Consider the following 23,469-nt stretch of genomic DNA (forward strand, 5'->3'; position numbering starts at 1 on the left):
GATGGTCCCTGATGAACTGGTCAAGATTAAAACCATCTATGGCCGGCTTTAGTTTAGGAGGGCTACATACACTGGGACCATGTAGCCTTCCTCTCACGACTGTACAACATTATACTGTATATTTTACAAGATTTTGTATTTCACTGTTAAAAATTTGTGAGTGCTGGTCAGTGGAGCATTTGATACTGCAGAGTTTTTGGTTCTAACAAGATACTGTACTACAAAGCAACAACCTAGAAGTCAGCTCTAATGCATTCTATAGGAGAGAGGGGTATTGAAAACTGATTTCTTTCTATGGATAAATGCACGTCATTGCTATGAGCGCCATTCTATTGCATTAACTTTTTTTTTTACTTGCTACATCCTGTATCATCCTGGTGCTTTCCCAGCATATGTTTATGAAATCCCAACAAGCCTGCGCACTAAAAATATCTGAGCAGCATACAGAAACCATATTTGAATGCATTTTTTTTCATGTGTGGTTGCTAATTAATTGATATACCTAAAATGCAATCTGTTCTCTTTCCAGGCTGCGCGCTGGCTTGCTTGCCTGCAAATGCCCTAAAACCACTTATTGACGTAGTGCATGACTTGAAAGCATCAGTGATGCCAGATTCTAGTGGCCACAGGCAAATTATTTAGCATTCTATGCCACAGACATCATCATAAAATACCTTTTTGTATAAAATCTTGTAGTTGGGCCATTGTGTTTGAGTATTATGCTTACCAGTTAAGGAATCATGTAGCCTCTTTTTAAGGGAACTGGGCTAAAATACTCAATATAAAAGACATATTCATATCTTAAAGTAAACTTATGCTTTGCTAATGAAAAACTACTGGTTTACTTTAATGCTGGATTACCTTTCCTTTTTTTAAGCCAAGGAAGCCTGGTACTTCCAGATATGGCCGAACACCTAACTCATTTTGCTTCCTCCATGTGACAGCGCTTGCATTTATCCGCACAGGCAGCCAGTACTGTCACATAGGTTGCAACTTGAAAACTAAAAAGGCCATGCACTGTAAGATTTCTCTTGTTCATTTCCGTGGGCTGAACAAAAGAAATCTTTTGATATCCCTATCGATGTAAAACAGTGTGAATTGATGAATCTCCTATGGTATTCTGACAGATGACAACTGCGACTATCAGAATCCCTGAACAGTGGCTGCTTCTGATTGGATGTAGCTGCTGTTCAGCTGTCAAATTTTTGTTGGCTCCTTTGATTTTCAGATCAAAGGTTTTTGAGTGACAAGGCCACCCATGGCTTGAATTTTGTTTGGTTCATAAGGAACCAGTCAAAATGTAATTCTGTGTATGGCTGGCTTAAAGTAGAACTTTAGTCAGAAAATGAAGACAGTTGTGACAGTTAGCCATCCCGGTATTCCAGGAATGTAACTGTTTTTGAAACAGTTAAATCAATGGGTTTAGTTCCTCTTTATGATTTACTGCTGTTCAGGGGCTCTGGGCTTCAACAAAATGTCAGCCTCCAGCAAGAAGAAACGGAAGCAATTCTGGAGGCAATTTACAGCACACAACAGTGTTGGTAGCATAATTATTAATGTGGAATGTATGTTCCTTGCTGAGGAACGCTATTTTTTTATCAAGTTGTTATGGGTAAAATTCCCCTTTAACACAGGCCTTCTACTCACTTTTGTAGCTTAGGCAGGCAATAGATGATGCAGATGACTGTGTTGATGGGGGAATCTGTCACGCAGAGCTATTGTGTTCTCCCAGCTTGGGGGGGATTGCTCGGGGAGCCATCCCTGCCAGGAGAACACAGTGATTATTGCTAGTGGCTATAGCCCCTGGCAATAATCACATCATAAAAATGTGACATGCTGGTTGTACCCAGGTCGACCTGGATCCACTTGGGTACGCTCAGCCTGCCCATAGATGGTTCGGATCTCGGCTGGTCCTGAGATTGGAACCATCTATGGCCGACTTAAGGTAGGGAAGATAAGTATACCAAGCTGTGGGGGGCAACATAATAGGGATCTTGTTGATGTGCTCTCCATACACAGGCTCACAGGTGGTACAGTATAACGTATTGTGAGTGACAAATGAATGTCTGACATTCAGTCCTTTTTTTTAACCCTGGTAAAGTGAAAGGATAAACTTAGTTGTTCCCACTGTAGAAGGAGTTATCATTTGAAACACATTTCTTTAGAAAAATGCAGGAAGTCCTGTGGTTAAATGTCCTCAATAAAACTGATGCTGGGAGCACAGCTTAAGTATAAATTCCAGCGTCATTTTCTGGTGTCAACAGCAAGTCACGCAAGGTTTTTATTCAATAATGTAGTGGTCTCCATAGCATTCCAATAGGATATTTGCCAAAGAGGTATCCAATTATCAGGAAACAATTAAAGTGGTATTAAACCCAAAACCAAAATTGTAATATATTGCAGCTTACCAATCATTAGATGTGGTGGCTGCATCAGTTTTCTTTTTTTTTTTTTTTCCCCTCTGTTTTCACCTGGTCAGTAACACTCCTGTATTACAGTGCCTACATTCTGGATGAAGGAGCACACGGGCACTTTTGGACAGAAGCTTTGTCAGTCTTGGGGGAAGGGGAATGTTAGATGTACTAGCAGATTTACATGCACAAACAAATTTAATCCAAACTCCAGCTCCTACACATAAGCAGTTACAACAACAGTTTTGTTTTCTTTTGGGATAAAGGTTTTACATGCATAAATTATAGCTGATGATTGTAAGCACCCCTGTCAGTGGTAAATGAGTTGTCCCAACAATCTAAACCGTTATATTTGCAGAAGAACATGTTATTTTGAAAAACAACAGACTTACTGGCCAGATCACCAGGTGAAAATAAAGGAAAGGAAGCATAAAAAAGAAAACTAATGCAGACATTACATCAAAGAATTGGTAAGTGGTTATATAATAAATGTTTGGTTTTGGGCTTATTGCTGCTTTATTTTGAGTAAATATGTGTGTTAGTTTTTTAACAGAAAAATTGTAAAAGCCTCAGTACAGTATACCACATGCACTTCCTTCTAGTCATCAGGCTGGTTATGGGCAGTTTATGATATCACATTTTATTTCTGTTTTATAAGCAGAATCAAAAGTGGGATTCCACCTTAAATTTTCCAGTGCCAGATCGTGTGCACCAGTCATGCTGGTCTTCAATATCACTGTATCTGTTGTCTCCTTCCTGTTCAGACATTGAAGTTCAAATAGATTAAAAAAAAGTGGTTGTAAACACTTAGGCTGGCCATACATGGTGCAAATTTCTGGTTGCAGGAAAGAAATTCTCGCGATTCCCCAGCCAACACAGACAGCGCTGACAGGGAATCCCTCCTGCCAAGCAATTGTCTACTCCCGACTGTGGTGGGGGAGGCCGCCCCCACCAGAAGAAGACAGTGATCATCACTAGGGGCTGATCGATAATTGCAAGAGAATCAAGCAAGCTTGTACCCAAGTTGATCGATCGATCAACTTGGTACCTTCAGCCTGTCCATTAATGGTTTGAATCTCGGCCGGTTCCTGCTGAGGTGGCCAAGAGTCAAACTGTGTGTGGCCAGCCTTACATATACCCAGTGAAGTGATTATCCTCAGGTGATACACAGAGATGAAACAAATCCTCCTATGTAGTGTACCTGTTTATCTACAGTCTTCTCTTCTGTACAGTCGTTCAAAGTCCAGAATTTACTTTAGAGATAAAACTATAATCCTGCCTTGCGAACCACATCTGGAGTATTCCGTCCAGTTCTTGTCACCAGTCCTCAGAAGGGATGTGCTGGAACTGGAGAGAGTCCAGAGAAGATTACGAGCAACAACTACAAGCACTAAACTTATTCTCCCTGAAGAAAAGACACTTGAGAGGAAATATGATAAGCGATATACAAATATGTCAATGATGATCCCAGTATAGGTAGAAAACTATTCAGTCTCAAGGAGTGTAAGAAGACACGGGGCCACACAATGAGATTGGAGAAGTGCTTTAACCTTAAGCTGCGGAAGGGGGCTTTTCACTGTTTGTGCAAGGGAGTTCCACATCCTTATCGCCCTATTGGTGGTGTCAGCAGGAAGTATTGATAGTTTTAAAAGACTCTTGGAGGTACAGCTTAGTGAACACAATAAACCGGGATATCGTAAATGATTACCGACATGAACACACATTCACCGAGTACACAGGTTGAACTGGATGGACTAGTTTCTTTATTCAACCTTACCAACTATGAGACTTTGGGAATTTATAAACTTGTCTGAGCTGTCAGAAAAAAGGGGGCGGATAGCTGAAGTTAAAGGGGTTATAAAGCTTTGTGTTTTTTCACCTTAATGCATCCTATGCATTTAAAGTGCAAAAGCACCTTGCACTCTCCGGCCCCCCGAGCCCCTGTTTTACTTACCTGAGCCCCGAATCTCCATGGGCGCGATCCCACGTTGCTTTCCCCCTGCTCCTGTGGGCTCTTCATTGGATGATTGATAGCAGTGCAGCCATTGGCTCCCGCTGCTGTCAATCAAATCAATGACGTGGCGTGCCGGGGGGAGGGGCCGAGTGATGCCCTTAGCAGCTATGGCCGCCGACTGTATCACACGGGAGTGCGCCTGCAAGCTAACCCCCTTGGGAGAGCAGTTCCCAGAGGGAGGTTAGCTCTTGCGAGGAGGAGCCGAGACAGCCGCTGAGGGACCCCAGAAGACGAGGATCGGGCCACTCTGTGCAAAACGAACTACACAGTGGAGGTAAGTATGACATGTTTGTTTTTAAAAAAAAAACAAAAAAACAACCTATACGACCCGTTTAAAGTCTGCAGAGCTCAGTAAGGAGAGCTGATTGGCTGGAAGGAACACCCTCCCCCCTTGATGCAGCAAACAGGAACAGAGTTGAGGCTGTCAATATGCTGGAGCTCCCTCCCCTGTCACCAGTTTTCTCTTGGTGTCAGAAAAACTTGTCATAAGTGATTCATGCTGATAGCAGAGGAACAAAACAGCAGACAGAAATGATACCTCATGCTCTGGATTGAGACAAGTACACACTATAGAGGGGTTTGCTTTGTTCATATTCCATGTCTGAGGTTTATAACCACTTTAAGGGCAGAACAAATGCAACAATAGTGGTTAACACTTGTGCATCACATCAATGGGTTCCCTGCTTTGAATCAGGACAGTATCTGCATGGAGTTTGAATGGTTTCCTCTAGGTACTGTGGTTTGCTCCTAAATTGCAAGGCAGGTTATTTGGCTCTTGTTCAAATAGGTCTCCTAGTGTGCACTGTATGTATGAATGTGAAATAGGTACCTGATAGGATTGTTATCGCCTTGAGGTCGGGGACTGATTCTAATGTGAATTGTATGTAAATTGTTAGCACTATATAAATACTTAAAATAAATGAAAAAGCCATATGTTCTAAAATTAGACTGTATGACCCAACTCGGACCAAACACGTCTGGCAATTATATGGGTGACCATATCTGACAGATTTTAAACCGATTGTACAGGCGGGCAGTGAAGGCAGTTACTACCATACAGACAGACAGATGCACCTATTGCATCCTGTTTAATACTCACATAGAAATGAATCAAGTGGGTGAGTCAGCTTCAGTCCCATACCCATTCCCATTATTGGCTAATTAGGCATTTTAGATCTAATCTAGCAGAAAGTAAAGCAGAGCACAGCCAAGCTATTGTGACAAGTATGTTTTCCCCACCTCAAATACAATGACAATTGTGCACTTGTTTAGAAAAGAGAAGAGCTGTAAAAATGAAGTGGCCTTCTGCGGATCTGTTGTGTTGTAGAGTTTAGACCAGTGGCTTGATAACTAACAATGGCACATTCAGAGATGGCTGGTTAATTACCAATTCAGAGGTTTAATCCATGGGAGCTTTCTCTCATTTTAAGTCTTTCCTCTGGGGTTGTGTGCTGAATTACCTAGGATGACACTGGCAGGAATATTAACCAGGGCACACAAGGGGCACATTCAGCCTTATTCCAGAGATTAATAGAGCTGTAACGCCTTGAGGACATGTCACCCCAGCCAGTGATTGATTCCATGTGTTGTCTTTCTGGTGTCGAAACATCATGCATACAAAACTCCAAACATTTTAGATGCTTACAAGCTAGTGGTGGCTGAAGATCAAAGGTCACTAAGCAAGCCACTTCTCTGAGAAAATAATTTCAAACGAACAAAAACATGCTATAAATTTGCGCCTATGCCAAAGGACATGGTTAACGATTTCAAAGAGGTTTATTAATAAATCTGGCTCTAAGGTGATTATGTCCATTCCGTCTTCTGCTTAACGTATGCTGTGTATGTGTAAACATTCAGGCTTTTATGGCCACTGTACTCCTCAATTGTCATTCAACCATTTTAAAATCATTTCTATGCAATTTGTCTGAGGAGCTGTGACAGTATAATAGGGACTGTTGAAAAAATAATTCTAAGACACTACTGCTGTATGTATGAATGTGAGTTAGGGACCTTAGACGTAAGCTCCTTGAGGGCAAGGAGTGTTGTGAATGTACAATTTAACCACCTCAATACAGGGCACTTTCACCCCCTTCCTGCTCAGGCCAATTTTCAGCTTTCAGCGCTCTCACACTTTGAATGACAATTGTGCGATTATGCAACACTGTACTTACACTGAGCAAAATTATAAACGCAACACTTTTGTGTGTTGCCCCTATTTATCATGAGCTGAACGCAAAGATCTATTTACACAGAAGGCCTATTTCTCTCAAATACCATTCACAAATCTGTCTAAATCTGTGTTAGTGAGCACTTCTCCTTTTGCCCAGATAATCCGTCCACCTCACAGGTATGGTATATCAAGATGCCGATTAGACAGCATGATTATTGCACAGGTGTGCCTTAGGCTGGCCACAATAAAAGGCCACTCGAAAATGTGCAGTTTCACTGTATTGGGGGGGTCCAAAAACCAGTCAGTATCTGGTGTGACCACCATTTGCCTCACGCAGGGCAGCACATCTTCTCATAGAGTTGATCAGGTTGTTGATTGTGGCCTGTGGAATGTTGGTCCATTCCTCTTCAATGGCTGTGCAAAGTTGCTGGATTTTGGCAGGAACTGGAGCACCCTGACGTATACGCGATCCAGAGCGTCCCAAACATGCTCAATGGGTGACATGCCTGGTGAGTATGCTGGCCATGCAAGTACTGGGATGTTTTCAGCTTCCAGGAATTGTGTACAGATATTTGCAACATGGGGCCGTGCATTATCGTACTGCAACATGAGGTGATGGTCGTGGATGAATGGCACAACAATGGGCCTCAGGATCTCCTCACAGTATCTCTGAGCATTCAAAATGCCATCAATAAAATGCATCTGTGTTTGTTGTCCATAGAATATGCCTGCCCATACCATAACCCCACCGCCACCATGGGCCACTCGATCTACAACGTTGACATCAGCAAACCGCTCATGCCATATATGCTATCTGCCCTGTACAGTGAAAACTGAGAAGAGAACACCTCTCCAAAGTGCCAGACGCCATCGAATGTGAGCATTTGCCAACTCAAGTCGGTTACGACGACAAACTGCAGTCAGGTCGAGATGTCGAGCATGCAGATGAGCTTCCCTGAGATGGTTTCTGACAGTTTGTGCAGAAATTCTTTGGTTATGCAAACCGATTGCTGCAGCAGCTGTCCGGGGTGGCTGGTCTCAGATGATCTTGGAGGTGAAGATGCTGGATGTGGAGGTCCTGGGCTGGTGTGGTTACACGTGGTCTGTGGTTGTGAGGCCGGTTGGATGTACTGCCAAATTCTCTGAAACGCCTTTGGAGATGGCTTTTGGTAGAGAAATGAACATTCAGTTCAAGGGCAACAGCTCTGGTGGACATTCCTGCATTCAGCATGCCAATTGCATGCTCCCTCAAAATGTGTGACATCTGTGGCTGTCTAATTAGCATCTTGATATGCCACACCTGTGAGGTGGATGGATTATCTCGGCAAAGGAGAAGTGCTCACTAACACAGATTTAGACAGATTTTCTTTCATTCAAATAGAGTATTTAATCACCACTGGGTTTTTAGTTTTTGCTAAACAAATGAAAAAAGACAAGACTGAAAGGTTTGAAAAAAAAATACATTTTTCTTAGTTTCTGTTATATAATTTAGCAAATAAGTAATTTTTCTTCTTCACTGATGGGCATTGATGAGGCAGCACTGATGGACACTAGTAAGGTACACTGATGGGCACTGGTAAGTTGCACTGGTGGGCACTGATGAGGCGCCACTGATGGGTACTGATAGGCAGCACTGATTGGCAGTGATGGGGCTGCACTTTTAATCAAGGCACTGATGATCAGTGCCCTGTTTATCAGTGTAAATGTGCCCTGTCAGAATTGCCACTTATGGGCTCTACTTTCCTCATGCTGTGACAGAGCGTGAGGAAAGGACTGCTGATAACTAGCAAGTCTGTTTACATGTGATCATCTGTGATTGGACACAGCTGATCATATGGTAAAGGGTGCTGTGATTGGCCCTTTACCACGATCTGTGATCAGCTGTGTCCTAAGGACAAAGCGGTCACAGAGTGCGCCTGATGCACGCCCCAGGGGGCACGGGGGGCCGTGGTTCTGGGAGGATGTCCATGAACGCCCTCCCAGAATGAGAGAGCTGCACTGTAGCCGTCTTTCAGCTAAAGCGCAGTCATGAAGTGGATATGCGAATCGCTAAATTTACAGTGCTATATACAGTAAATACATGTAATGATAAATAAAAGTAAAGAACAACACCTGCTGATATGTGGACACTTGAAATGTACGAACGTCTTTTCACCAGATGGTGGATATTTCTGCTGATTTTCCCTAAAGTCAAGGTGCACTTTGTCCACTGAATCCTAGGCTTGAGGTCATTGTGGACATGCAGCTGCCTGTTTACTGGGCACTGCCAGTACACAAATTATGAATAATAGAAAGGGTTGCCCTATGATCCAGTTTGCTCAGTGAGTAGTCACACAAGCAGGACCCTTTCTGTAATGCCTTGGCATCATAATTTACCTCCATAAATGGAGGAATAAAACTATGCCAGTGTAAATGTGCTGTGGGGATTAGAATTTGCTGCTAGGTTTGCAGGTAAGCCCTTAATGATCAGATAAAGCACCAACGATCCTTGTCTTTCATCATCCATTAGCTTGGGTTGTTTCCCATGGGGGACATCAGTCATGAAGTTTTATTCACAATTAATACATATTTTGCTGCCTCTGTACCAGTATCAGCTTCCTATGCACAAAACTACTATGCTATGAAGCAGAATTTATCATTTTAAAGCTTGCACAGAATTTGAGACAGCCTGTACTTTCCAGGGCTAGATAATGATAAAAGGACACAGTTCTACAGAATAAAACCTATGGACCTATATTCTCAGCACTACCAATCCTCCTCCTTGCATGTGAGTGGTCAAGCAGCTCAGCATTCCTAAGCGAATGTTATGCAGAGTAGATTTTATTGCTGTAGAAGGAACTCATTGGTTTTGATTTACTAAAGGTAAATAGACTGTGCACTTTGCAACTGCAGCTGTTTCAGAGCTTCGTAAATAAGGTTAAGCTTCACTTTCCAAAGAATACCCAATCACATGCAAGGAAAATAATAAAACAAACATTTTCTAAGCTCTGAAGCAACAGCACTTGCAAAGTGCATAGTCTATTTGCCTTTAGTAAATCAACCATATACTGATGTGAGTACTGTAGGTGAGACAGTGTTTAAAAGGCAGGGACATGGTCCAAAAAACTCATGAGCTGGGTACAATCTCTGCGTCCAGCGCATCAATGTATGAGCTTTCATTTGCTACTGGTTATGCAGTGTAATTTCTATGCTTATCTACTTGATTTTATTCAGTCCATTCATTTTAACACATACAGCAATGCAGAGAAAATCATCAAAATGTAACATCAGCACCATTTACTTGCCCCTTTGCAATTCTAAGCTGCAGTTACAGAGTGTGAAATGGTAATTTGAGGACACCACTGGATGATGACATGTCTTACCCTACTCAGCGAATATTGGCCATCCTGGTCTACGTTCTGTATGGGTAGGCCAAGAGGTTTACAAAGTTGGGTAACCAGGGTAAGTATCTGAAAGTGATTTTATACACCTCTTAGGATCTAGATCATGAATATGTTGTATCTGGGAATCCACGAAACACTTGATGCTCAGTGACAGGTGCCCTTTGGGATGATATAGTACATGTTCTGTGCTGTTATATGATTACTTTACCTCCTATCTTTTAATTACTAGTCGTTGCTGCATATTGTGAGCACCTGCCCTAGGAATGCGATTGAGGCCTTCACAGTGAAGACTATCTGAGAGGGTTTATTTTAACTGACTATATTCACAGATAGTGCCCTTGCATATATACAGTAGCAAGAAAGTTAGCTAGGTGATGGATTGGTCAACTTGGGTACATTCAGCCTGCCCATAAATGGTTAGAATCTCAGCCTGTTCCTGCTGAACCTGCCAGTTCAGAATCTCAAATCTGAACCTCAAACCGTCTATGGCTGGCTTTGAACAAGAACATGGCTGATTCTCATTAAATGCTCAGCATATATTGTATATAGCACCATTCTATTGTATAACTATTTCACAGTAATTGAGAATAGGGGAAAAAACTTTAGGCTAAATTCACAAAAGCATAACGCATTAAGATTTTTTTTGTATATACAATATATAATTAAAATAGAATAAAACATTGTTAGCTTTAGGCTACCACTAGTTGTGTATTTTAGTGAGGTGTCTATAAAGGAGAGCAGGACAAGCAAATTTTTGAAGTGGTGATAAAATAAAGCATTGTGAAATAAAATGATTCGTAATAAAAAAGCATGGTTAAATACCCATTTTACGATACCAAACCTGAGTAGTCTGTGAACTGAATATTTTTTGGAGGACAAAAACAAATTGAGTTAACATTACTCATCTTTCTTAGTGAATTTATCCTTTAGAGTAATTTCTCCTACATTTTTTTTTGCAGCTAAAATCAGTTCCTCTAGGGTTCCTTAGTGTATACCTTCCAAACACAACCTTTTGTCAAGATATAGCAAGGAATTGATTTTTTTATGGATAATTTCCTATCCATACAGGTAAATAAAAGTGGGAAGACCAGCAAACCGACACTGCAAATTGAACATTTGCTTGCCCAAGGACACTGTATCATTCTTTATGTAATAAGGCACTCAGAGAAAGTGACACAGCCCACTTTCATTAAGCACCATTATTTGCACATTACCTAGATTATTTAATGGTACTTGAAGTTGACTTCGTCACATTAACCCCTTCCTTGTAGCCAGAGCATAGACTAAGCTCCCGTCCGGCTGTGCCAATCAAAGGCTCAGAGCAAGTTATAATTAATAGGATCACCAGATGGCTCCAGTTATACTGCACGGGTTCAGAAAATCCTGGGTTTTAGATTTCCATCCCCAGGGCACTTCCTTTGGGAAAACACAGAATGCCAGGCCTCAGTTACTCTTACGTTAATACTGAGAAGACCACCTGGCCTCCAGCCATCAGGGAGACCAGCAGAACCAGCCTGAGCTCAGTGCTCTTGTTCTTCTCCTCAGCTTTTCCCTGGAGAGTCAGAAAACAAAATAGGTCTAGTACTTGCTGATCCTATCTGCCACAAGCTGGAGGCCCGCGAGTGCTGGTTTTCCAAGAAGGGAATAGCTGCAGGTTTAAATAGGCTCATTTATTGCAATAACCAATAAGCGCATACAATATTATTTATTTGTGTATGAAACTGACAGTACAAGCAGCAGAGCCTATTGATTTTGCAGCCACAAATGACCCACCAGGAAGCTCTTGACTTTAGAAGCATCACATTCTTAGGTTTAGATTGACTCGGCTGACATGATTTAGTGCGACTGTGCTGGTCGGCAAGGTTGGTGTCAATAACATTAAACGAAATCGACGACCAGGCGACATTTTAGAAGCAAAGTGTTGCTCGCATGTACCTGAATATATGGTCATCTCAGTTTAGTGGAGGCTGATCAACAGTCTTGAGATTATCAAGGACAGGCTGTCAGTACAGTTTTTTTTTTTATGTCCCACATCAACAGACTCCCTTCTGGGAAAACTGCAGTGAGCTGTAGTAAAAAAATGTCAAGGTACAAGGACTTGTAGTCTAGGAACGCAAAATGCAATTTTTATAGGGAAGTGGCCAGGACGAGAAATATTCCTTTTTTTTTTTTTTTTTTTTTTTTTACAATATCTCTATATATGGAATGTAGTGCAGTAACAGTATGGATCAGCCATACCATGACCACAGTCTGAATTGCTATTATTAAGGGCTCTTGCACATAGGTACCTGAGCCTGTGCAATGTAAATCCCAGACCCCCCCCCCCCCCCCTTATGGGCAGTCCAGGTGCTGTATACAGCTGCCCACCGACATAAATTGCACTATGGTGCTACTTTATGTAAACACATAAAGTATAGCATACAGGTGTATGCTTAATCGTATTTACGTGAATTACGATGTATATGTCAATGGGCGGCTTGTATGCAGCACCTGGGCATGGGAAAATGCCAGTATTTACACTGCACAGGCTCTGGTGCTCATGTGCAAAAGCTCCAAAGGGTATTACCTAAATGTACCTGCAAACTTCCCTCTCTTCCTCCCCTTTTCACCATCTCCTTCCTTCCTCATTTATACTTCCACCGGTTCAGCATACTTCCTTAACCCCTTCACACCGACCTACGCAAATATGCGGCCTCTGCTTGAAGGGGTTGTACCGGGGTGATGCCTGCAGCTGCAGGCATCACCCCAGCACCGTTTTTTAGAGCCGGCGGTTGGCTTTCTCGGGATGACAACTGATGCAGCTAAGAAGCCGCTCAATTGTTATCCGAAGTAGAGGGAGGAGACGTCCTCCTCTTCCCTGGCTCGTCTGGGCTCTCCAGTCCCAGCGGGAGGCCCGAGCGACTAGCTGGTACGTCCGCCGGTTGGCCGGAGACCCGAACGAAGCCGGAACCGGCTTTGATCGGGTCACAGATCTAGTAACCCAGAAGCATGAGATCTCTTCCGGTTTACAGAAGACTTAAAGGCGCCAAATTTAAAAAAATGACTATTCAAAATAGCCAAACTTTTGAATGCTTTTAAGTGCAAAGGAGGGACCCCAGATCCCTCCATAAAGGAGTACCTGTCACTGCCTATTACTGTCACAAGGGATGTTTACATTCCTTCTGACATCAATAAAAGTGATCAGAATTTTTTTTTTTTAAGGGACAGTGTATATAGTAAAAAAAATCTTTTTAAAGCGTCACATCCCTCCATGCTCGCACGCAGAAACGAATGCATACGTAAGTCGCGACCGCAAATGTAAACAAACCACACATGTGAGGTATTGCCACGATCGTTGGAGCAAGAGCAATAATTCTAGCAGAAGACCTCCTCTGTAACTCTAAACAGGTAACCTGTAGAAATTTTTAAAGAATCGCCTATGGAGATTTTTAAGTACCGTAGTTTGTCGCCATTCCACGAGTGTGTGCAAATTTAAAGCATGACATGTTAGGTATCTATTTACTCAACGTAACATCTTCATTCACATTATACAAAAGAATTGGGCTAACTTTACTGTTCTGGGTTTTTTTTTAATTCATGAAAGTGTATTTTTTTCCAAACAAATTGCGTTTGAAAGACTACTGTGCAAATACTGTGTGACATAAAATATTGCAACAATTGCCATTTTATTCTCTAGGGTCTCTACTAAAAAAGTATATATAATGTTTGGTGGTTCTAAGTAATTTTCTAGCAAAAAATATGGATTTTAACTTGTAAGCAACAAATGTCAGAAAAGGCTTAGGCATGAAGAGGGTAAAGTCAGTCCACCCTCTCCATATTTTTACACATTTTTCCATTTTGTCCTCTCTGCAGTAGTACTGTTCTTCCATATTATAAATATACTCTACCCTTTTAACCCAATCACTCTAGGGTACATTGGTACCTGCCAAAATCTTGGAATTGACTCTTTTGCTGCATTCATTACATAAGGTATGACTATATTCTTGTATGGCTTTATTGTAATCTTCATGTTATGAAATAAATAAGACCATGGATCTTTAGGAATATTAACTCCCGCAATCTCCTGTATCTGTTGTATGACCTCCTGCCAAACTTCTGTAGTTTTGGACAGTCCCACTACTAGGTCTCATGCACACTGGACATTTTTACAGCTGCTTCTAGGGGTGTCTGATGTTTTTTTTCCTGCCTCTAAACGCTCCTCCATGTTTGCCTATGTGTACATGCACGCAGGCTTTTAGCAGTGTTTCATGGCAGGAGCTTTTAGAGGCTGTTAAAGGCAGGAAAAAAAGATTGCCAGTGAGTGCATTCAGGAGCAGCAGAGTTAGGGCAGAAAAAACGTTTGAAACTACTAACAGCTGCTAGAAGCTGCTAACAGCTTCTAAAAGCTGTTAAACATGAGTGCTTGAGCATTAATTCATTTCAATGACCAGAATAAATTATTTATTTGGCCAATGAAATGAATTGGGCCTCTTGCACATGACACTCCTGTTTTGAGCATCTACGTGTTCTGGCTTTTTTTTTTTTTGGATGTATTTGCCTGCATTTTCGCACATATGCGTTTGCGTGCATGCAAGAAAACGTATTCTCGCGTTTTTGTTCTGCACAATATGTAAAATGGCCATTTGCCCACATTAGACGTAAATTACTGACCAAAAATGCATATTTTTCTTTTTTTTTTTTTACTGAAGAATGCACAGCGCTTGTTTACACACCTGTGTGCATAGGCACATTACAATAAATGGGCTGTATTTTAGCACAGTAGAAAAATAAGCTGTACTAAGCTTTTTCAAGCTGCAGTGTGCAGGAGGCCTTATAGCCGGTTCACACGGGGGCGACTTGTCAGGCGACCTAGCCGCCTGACAAGTCGCCTCCCGTTCTGTACAATGGAACCGTTCTAATCGGAGCGACGCAAGTCGCTCCGACTTAGAAGAAAGGTTCCTGTACTACTTTGGGGGCGACTTGCATAGAAGTCGTCTTGCAAGTCGCCGCGGCAGTCGTGTGCAGGTCGCCTCGGTGAGGCGACCTGCAAGTCGTGCTGCTTCTAATGTGAACCGGCGCTTAGAAGCGTCAGGCATTTTTTCTGCAAAAATGCTGCTGGCTTCTAGGAGAGTTAAATAAACGTCCTGTGTGCATGAGGCCTAAATGTGCCATTGTTCCTCCTCTTATCTTACAACCTCCAGCACAATGGTGATTTTTCTGGTTGATATTTATGTTCTTTTTCCAATTCATAATTTTTATTAACACCAATTTTAGTTTACACCCCCTGTTTTATCTCATCCTGTATCCATCCACAGGAAAAAATCCCCCCCTGCAATAAGACCAACAGTCATACAGTTGTGCTCATAAGTTTACCCTGGCAGAATATATGATTTCTTGGCCATTTTTCAGAGAATATGAATGATCACACACAAACTTTTCTTTCACTCATGGTTAGTGTTTGGCTGAAGCCATTTATTATCAATCAACTGTGTTTACTCTTTTTTAATCATAATCACAACAAAAACTACCCAAATGACCCTGATCAAAAGTTTACATACTCTGGTGATTTTGGCCTGATAACATGCACACAAGTTGACACAAAGGGGTCTGTATCGCTATTAAAAGGTAACCATCCTCACCTGTGATCTGTTTGCTTGTAATTCGTGTGTATGTGTATAAAAGGTCAATGAGTTTCTGGACTCCTGACAGACCCTTGCATCTTTCATCCAGTGCTACACTGACATTTCTGGATTCTGAGTCATGGGGAAAGCAAAAGAATTGTCAAAGGATCTGTGGGAAAAGGTAGTTGAACTGTATAAAACAGGAAAGGGATAAAAAATGATATCCAAGGAATTGAGAATGCCAATCAGCAGTGTTCAAACTCTAATCAATAAGTGGAAAATTAGGGGTTCTGTTGAAACCAAACCATGGTCAGGTAGACCAACTGAACTTTCAGCCACAACTGCCAGGAAATTTTTCGGGATGCAAAGAAAAACCCACAGATCACTTCAGGTGAAATATAGGACTCTCTGAAAACATGTGGTGTGGCTGTTTCAAGATGCACAATAAGGAGTCAATTGAAGAAAGATGGGCTGCATGGTCGAGTTGCCAGAAGAAGGCAATTACTACACATGCCACAAAGTATCCCGCTTATAATATGCCAAACAGCACATAGACAAGCCTCAAACCTTCTGGCACAAAGTCATTTGGAATGATGAGACCAAAATTTAGCTTTTTGGCCACAACCATAAAAGCTTCATTTGGAGAGGAGTCAAGGCCTATGATGAAAGATACACCATTCCTACTGTGAAACACGGAGGCGGATGACTGATGTTTTGGGGATGTGTGAGCTACAAAGGCACAGGAAATTTAGTCAAAATTCATGGCAAGATGAATGCAGTATGTTATCAAAAAATACTGGAGGAACATTTGCATTCATCAGCCAGGAATCTGTGCATGGGACATACTTGGACATTCCAACATGACAATGATCCAAAACACAAGGCCAAGTCGACCTGTCATTGGCTGCAGCAGAATAAAGTGAAGGTTCTGGAATGGCCATCTCAGTCTCCCGACCTCAATATCATTGAGCCACTCTGGGGAGATCTCAAACATGCAGTTCATGCAAGACAGCCCAAGAATTTACAGGAACTGGAGGCTTTTTATTAAGAGGAATGGACAGCTTTACCATCTGAGAAGATAAAGAGCCTCATCCACAAATACCATAAAAGAGTTCAAGCTGTCATTGATGTTAAAGGGGGCAATACATAGTATTTCTAGATTGTAAACTCTAACAAGCAGGGCCCTCTGATCCCTCCTGTATTGATTTGTATTGTAAGTGTACTGTCTGCCCTCATGTTGTAAAGCGCTGAGCAAACTGTTGGCGCTATATAAATCCTGAATAATAATAATAATTAAGAACTGGGGTATGTAAACTTTTGATCAGGGTCATTTGGGTAGTTTCTGTTGTGATTATGATTCAAAAAGAGTAAACACAGTTAATTAATAATAAATGGCTTCAGCCAAACACTTAGGCTTCATTCTCACGAGGCGGATCTGCTACCACGGAGTCCGCCTCTGTCCGCCAGCTCAGCGGGAGATCTCTCCGTTAATCTCCGCTGAGCCGACGGATGACAGGTCCCTCTATGTTTACTGAGTGGGGAGGGGATTGTGGAGCGCCGCTGGTTGCTATGGAGAGATCGGACGAAAACGGACAGCATGTCCGTTTTCATCAGATCTCGCCTGATCCGTTCCGCCAGTGACGGATGCGAACGTAGGGCCATCCATCTGATATTAGCGTATCGGACCGGGTCGGATGTCAGCGGACATGTCACTGCTGACATCCAGCGCTCCATAGACTAGCATGGAGCGCCCTTTCAGGTCCGCCGACAAAACTGACAGGCGGACCTGAACGGTCCGATAGTGTGAAAGGGGCCTAACCATGAGTGAAAGAAAAGTTTTGGTGTTATCAATCATATTCTCTGAAAAATGGCCAAGAAATCATACATTCTGTCAGGGTATGCAAACGTATGAGCACACCTATCTATACAATCCATTTATATCCTAAACTTATCCCTCTTATGCCGCATACACACGAGCGGACTTTTTGACCGGACTGGTCCGACGGACCAAGTCCCACGGACGATTCGACCGTGTGTGGGCTTCATCGGACCTGCAGCGGACTTTTTCGGTCGAAAATCTGACAGACTTTAGATTTGGAACATGTTTCAAATCTTTACGTCGGAACTCCGCCGGACCCAGTTACTATTGAAAAGTCCGCTCGTCTGTATGCTAGTCCAACGGACGAAAACCGACGCTAGGGCAGCTATTGGCTACTGGCTATCAACTTCCTTATTTTAGTCCAGTCGTATGTCATCACGTACGAATCCGTCGGACTTTGGTGTGATTGTGTGTAGGCAAGTCCGTTCATTCGAAAAGTCCGTTGGAGGTCCATCGGATAGACAGTCGGACCAGTCCGGACGAAAAGTACGCTCGTTTGTACACGGCATAACTCTTCCTTTTCTCTTTTTCCACCTTTCTTCCCTCTTCTTTTTTTTCCCTTTCTTCTCCCTCTCTTTTCTTTTTCCTCTTTTTTTTTTCCACCTCTCTCTTCCCTCTCCTCTTTTCTCCTCCTACCTTTTATTTACTTTCCCTTATTCACCCCTCTTTCACTTATCCTTCCCCACATTTTCTATAATTTGAAAAAGAAAAAGAACCATCCACCCCTGGAGTTCCATCTGTTGCTGTTATAAACAGTCATCCCGGGCATGCCCAGCCACAATTCCCACAATTCCCATATTTTATGAAACTTTTTTTTATTGACCCCCTATTTTAACAAACCTACCATTCTTTTAATACAGTGTCATTAACTTGTAGGTGCCATTCCTCGTATGTTGGCACATTTGAGGAAATCCATTTTTGTGCGATTAGCTTGTGTGCAATAAACAACATCTTGTTAATTGCTATTCTAATTGTTGGTATGTATGTTTTTTTTTCTAGGCACCCCAGCAAACTTATTTTAGGAACCCTTTGTACCTGTATTTGGTATTCCCGGTTAATAGTATCAATTGTTTTTTGCCAGAACCTAAATAATTTGGGACATTTTCATAGCATATGTATTAGGGCAGCTGAGGTTCTCCTACATCGGGGAAAGTCAGATGTATCTCGTCTACCCCAGTAATACAATTTAACTGGGGTCCTATACACCCTATGAATTATGTATAATTGTGTTAAAGTTTGCTGGGGTGTGCATTTGTACTATCTGAACCTGTAAACTATTTTCTACCAAAACAAATAAAAAAAACAATTTTGTAAAAAAAAAAGTTTGCTGGGGTGAAACTGATACTGATTGTACTTGTTCCAAAATATTTTGCCATTGTTCATCTGTTAGATCTCCTAGGTCCTTTTTCCATCCCCGTCTAGCTTGACAGGTAGCCTTTCCCTGGAGTTGGCCAATTAACCGGTTCAATACAGGGCATTTTCACCCCCTTCCTTCCCAGACCAATTTTTAGTTTTCAGCGCTGTCGCAATTTAAACGACAATTGCGTGGTCGTGCGACATTGTACCCAAACAAAATTTACGTCCTTTTTTTCCCCACAAATAGAGCTTTCTTTTGGTGGTATATGATCACCTCTGTGGTTTTTCTTTTTTGCGCTATAAACAAAAGAAGAGCGACAATTTTGAAAAAAACACTATTTTTTACTTTTTGCTATAATAAATATCCCAATTTAAAAAAAAAAAAAAAATTTTTTTTTCCTCAGTTTAGGCTGATACGTATTCTTCTACATATTTTTGGTAAAAAAAAATTGCAATAAGCGTATATTGATTGGTTTGCGCAAAAATTATAGTGTCTACAAAATATGGAATAGATTTATGGCATTTTTTTAAAAAAGTATTTATTTTTTTTACTAGTAATAGTAGCGATCTGCGATTTTTTTTTTTTTTTTTTTTCGTGACTACGACACATCGGACACTTTTAAAACATTTTTGGGACCATTCACATTTATACAGCGATTAATGCTATAAAATTGCATTGATTACTGTATAAATGTGACAGGCAGGGAAGGGGTTAACCACTAGGGGGACAGGAGGGGTTAAATGTGTTTCCTAGGGGAGTGATTCTAACTGTAGGGGGTGGGGACTCACAAGGGGAGGAGACCGATCGGTGTTCCTCTGTACTGGGAACACAGATCGGTCTCCTCTCACCTGACAGGACGTGGATCTGTGTGTTTACACACACAGATCCACAGTCCTGTTCGGTTAACAGCAATCGCTTGTGCCTGGCGGCAATCGCGGGCACACGCACCGGGTCCCGAGCAATGCTGCAGGCGTGCACGTGCCCCCTAGACAGCCGGGAAGCCCAGGACGTCATATGACGGCCACCCAGGATGGGAGATCCCATCTCAGGCCGTCATTTGACTATGGGCGGGTAGTGAAGGGGTTAAATAGCCATATATTTTAGTGATGATGCCCTTTTTCAATTGTATCTTTACGATTAAGTCTGTAAATGGCATATTTTGAACTTTTTAATTCTTTCCTTTAAATTGGATTTGTAAAGCATGTCTTAAAGCGGAGTTACACCCTAAATGGAACTTCCGCTCATCGGATTCCTCCCCCCCTCTGGTGCCTCAATTTGGCACCTTTCAGGGGGAAGGGGGGTGCAGATACCTGTACAATACAGGTATCTGCACCCACTTCCGGGAATAGCAAGCTGCGAATGCCGCCCCCCCCGTTGTGTTGTGGGAAGCGCACAGTTCCCACAACACAACGGGGACCAGTGTAGACACGCAGCGCAACTCGCGCATGCGCAGTAGGGAACCGGGCAGTGAGGCCGCAACACTTCACTTCCTGATTCCCTGACCGAGGATGGTGGTGGGGGCAGCCGAGAGACGATCGATCGGCTTCGGCTACCGACATCGCTGGACCCTGGGACAGGTAAGTGTCCATTTATTAAAAGTCAGCAGCTGCAGTATTTGTAGCTGCTGGCTTTTAATATTTTTTGTTTAAGGTGGAGCTCCTCTTTAATTGTGAATATTGAAAAAAGGTGTTGGAAAGTAGGAAATATTATAGTCTTGATATGATTTAGCACCCCATCAGAGTATAATTGGTCAATATATTGAATCCCCAATCCTTTCCATACCCCGAATCCTTCTAGTTTATTTATCTCCTTATACTTTATATTCTGCCATAGAGGGGTATAAACTGAAATGTCTATATATTGCATTTTTTATTTCATTTCCTGCCATACTTGTTCATCAACACTAAGGTGGGTCTTTGTATAGCGTTTCTAATGGATCCGGATTCCAATTGAGCTATTAAATGATTACAAGAGGTTCGAGTCAAAAGTATCGATTGAATTGGGTCCATCCTGTCTACATTGCCCCATCCAAACCATCTGTTGCAGTTGAGAAGCAATAAAGTACATCTTTGCATTTGGCACAGCAAGTCCCCCCTATCTTTGGGAAGTTGTAATATAGAAAGCTTAATTCTAGGAATTTTACCCTTCCATAATAGCATACGGAACAGGGAATCTATTTTTTTAAACCATTTTAAGGGGAATCCACATAGGAGAATTATGTAGAATATAAAGTAATGAAGGGCCCCAGAACATTTTAATCAAATTTGCAGGTCCCACCAGAGATAAAGGTAATTTAGTCCATATTCTACTCTTCGCCTTAAATTTATCTAAAAGTGGCCTCAAATTTTGAATCAAATATTCCTCGATTTTAAAGGAGATCCAAATACCTAGATACCTTGTACGTTATTATTTTTTATCCAATCTCTAAATAATGATTATATTCCCATTGTAAGGCTTATAAAGTTTTTGCATGGTCATGCTCAGAGGTCAGTTCTTTTTGACATCCAGAACTGCATCCCCCAAGAGGCTTTTTCTCTACACACCATGTGTGGGAAGGCTCGAGAATCAAGGCAGCAGCAATGTATTGCTAGGAAAGAAATCAATGTATGCATGTGCAGGGTTGGTGCAAGGATTTTTGACACCCTAGGCGAAACCTCATTTTGCCACCCCCCCCCAGCTTCACCACTGACTCCTAGTAACAGCACCGATCAAATGCAACCTCACCAACGTCGATCAAACGCAACCTCACCAGCGCCGTTCAAATGCAGCCTCACCAGTACTGATCAAATGCAACCTCACCAACGCCGTTCAATGCAGCCTCACCAGTACAGAGCAAATGCAACCTCACCAGCGCCGATCAAATGCAACCTCACCAGCACCGATCAAATGCAACCTCACCAGCACCGATCAAATGCAACCTCACCAGCACCGATCAAATGCAACCTCACCAGTACTGATCAAATGCAGCCTCACCAGTACTGATCAAATGCAACCTCACCAACGCCAATCAAATGCAGCCTCACCAGCACCGATAAAATTCAGCCTCACCAGCACCGATAAAATTCAGCCTCACCAGCACCGATAAAGTTCAGCCTCACCAGCACCGATCAAATGCAGCCTCACCAACACCGATCAAATGCAGCCTACCACGGAGGGGGGCCCTCTGTACACACAGATCAGTGATTGGCAGATAATTATACACTATATCTGTATATACTTTATACAAACATTATTATGCAATTTCAGTAACAGTGAAAACTTTTACTTAGCAGATGAGGATCTGACTGGGGCTCACCTTTGCAGCTGCATATTAGTCTCTCTGCATCTGACGACGTGACCGCTACCAGTGTGAGGAACAAACCGTTTTAAACGCTGCCAGCCTCAAATCCAGGCAGGCACCACTGTCACCAAGCCCGGAGCGCCGCCAGTGTCTCCACTTACGCCTGCCATTGTTCAGGTGGACAGGCAAGGCCAGGAGGGAGAGCGACCGGGGGAGGTGGGGGGGGAGGGGGACCGTGCGTGCGGCAGTGGGCAGAGAGGCAGAGCTGGCTGTAGCAGGACATCAGAAACTGCTGGTGACAGACATGACAGTGACCGTGCACAGTGGGAAACGGACAGACAGGTCACTGGCAGCCTGGCACTGATGATCAGAGGCGCGCAGTGCAGCCGGGGTTGTCTCCTTATCTTCCTCCATTTGATTCAGTCAGGCACTGTCACAGGCGGCACGCCCGCCGCCGCTGCACCTCTGATACTGTACGGAGGGCCTCAGGAGCGGCTGCCTGTTGTGTTTAGCTGGCTGCAGAGAGAGGGTAGAGGGTCACCAGTGGCCGGGTGCCCTAGGCGGCTGCCTAGTCCGCCTAGTGGTAGCACCGGCCCTGTGCATGTGAAGTGGGACAGAGACGCATGAGAATAGGCAGAGTTCTGTTGTCCAAAAGGGCAAGGCTGACAATGGGCTAAAAGCACTTTGGATTTTTTGCAGGTCAACACATTTTTTTTTTCTCTATATTTTTTCTGTATATTTGCAGGATTTTTTAAAGGAACAAAGTATGCTTAAATATGCATTGTTTGGAGAACTGTACTCAAAATATATTTTGTTATTTTGTCCTGACATACACTTTAAGACCGACCATAAAAATTCTTCCCCAATGCAGTCTAAGTAGGGGGTCCAACAATGAAGGCTGTGAACTGACAAATGTTCCCTTAAAGTGATATTAAACACACACTGTTTTAATTCATATTGTCCCTTCCCTTTCTATATATGGATGATGGCATTGTAATTATTAAAAAAAAATGTAAATACCTTTTTTTGTGTGTGCAGAGAAGCATCAAAACGTCTCTAAAAGTAAAAGCCTAAATATAAACAGTTAATAAAAAAAAAACACATTTGTTCGATCCGTATAAACTGACCTCCCCAAAAATCTATATCCATACATTGCCACTGCACACAATACACTAATTACAAAACTACTCATTGTCTCACAATGAGCAACTAAACATTTAAAGATGGAAAAACTATATGGTGTAAAAATCTTTGTCCATCTTAGGTACTCGGTAACCCAGCTAACAAGCCAAGTATGAAGTAGTTATGTTATTGAAATTGCTATTATAGTAATTAGCGGAATAAACATAGCTGGGAGGCTTCACAATCTGACCCT

General features: G+C 42.4%; 1 protein-coding gene across 3 annotated transcripts in view; it reads left to right on the plus strand.

Moving 5' to 3' along the window:
• BCOR (BCL6 corepressor) overlaps positions 1–23,469 on the plus strand; it is a 314,117-nt gene that overhangs the window by 122,808 nt on the left and 167,840 nt on the right. Inside the window, exon 3 of one of the 3 annotated variants that reach the window (XM_073616331.1) lies at positions 2,770–2,881. The exons of the other annotated variants lie outside the window; for them this stretch is intronic. The gene's annotated coding sequence lies outside the window, so the exon portion shown is untranslated. The remainder of the gene's footprint in view (positions 1–2,769; positions 2,882–23,469) is intronic. 3 annotated transcript variants of the gene reach the window in all.

This window comes from Aquarana catesbeiana, linkage group LG02 (assembly GCF_042186555.1).
Source record: "Aquarana catesbeiana isolate 2022-GZ linkage group LG02, ASM4218655v1, whole genome shotgun sequence".
In the NCBI taxonomy this organism is placed as follows: Eukaryota; Metazoa; Chordata; class Amphibia; order Anura; family Ranidae; genus Aquarana; species Aquarana catesbeiana.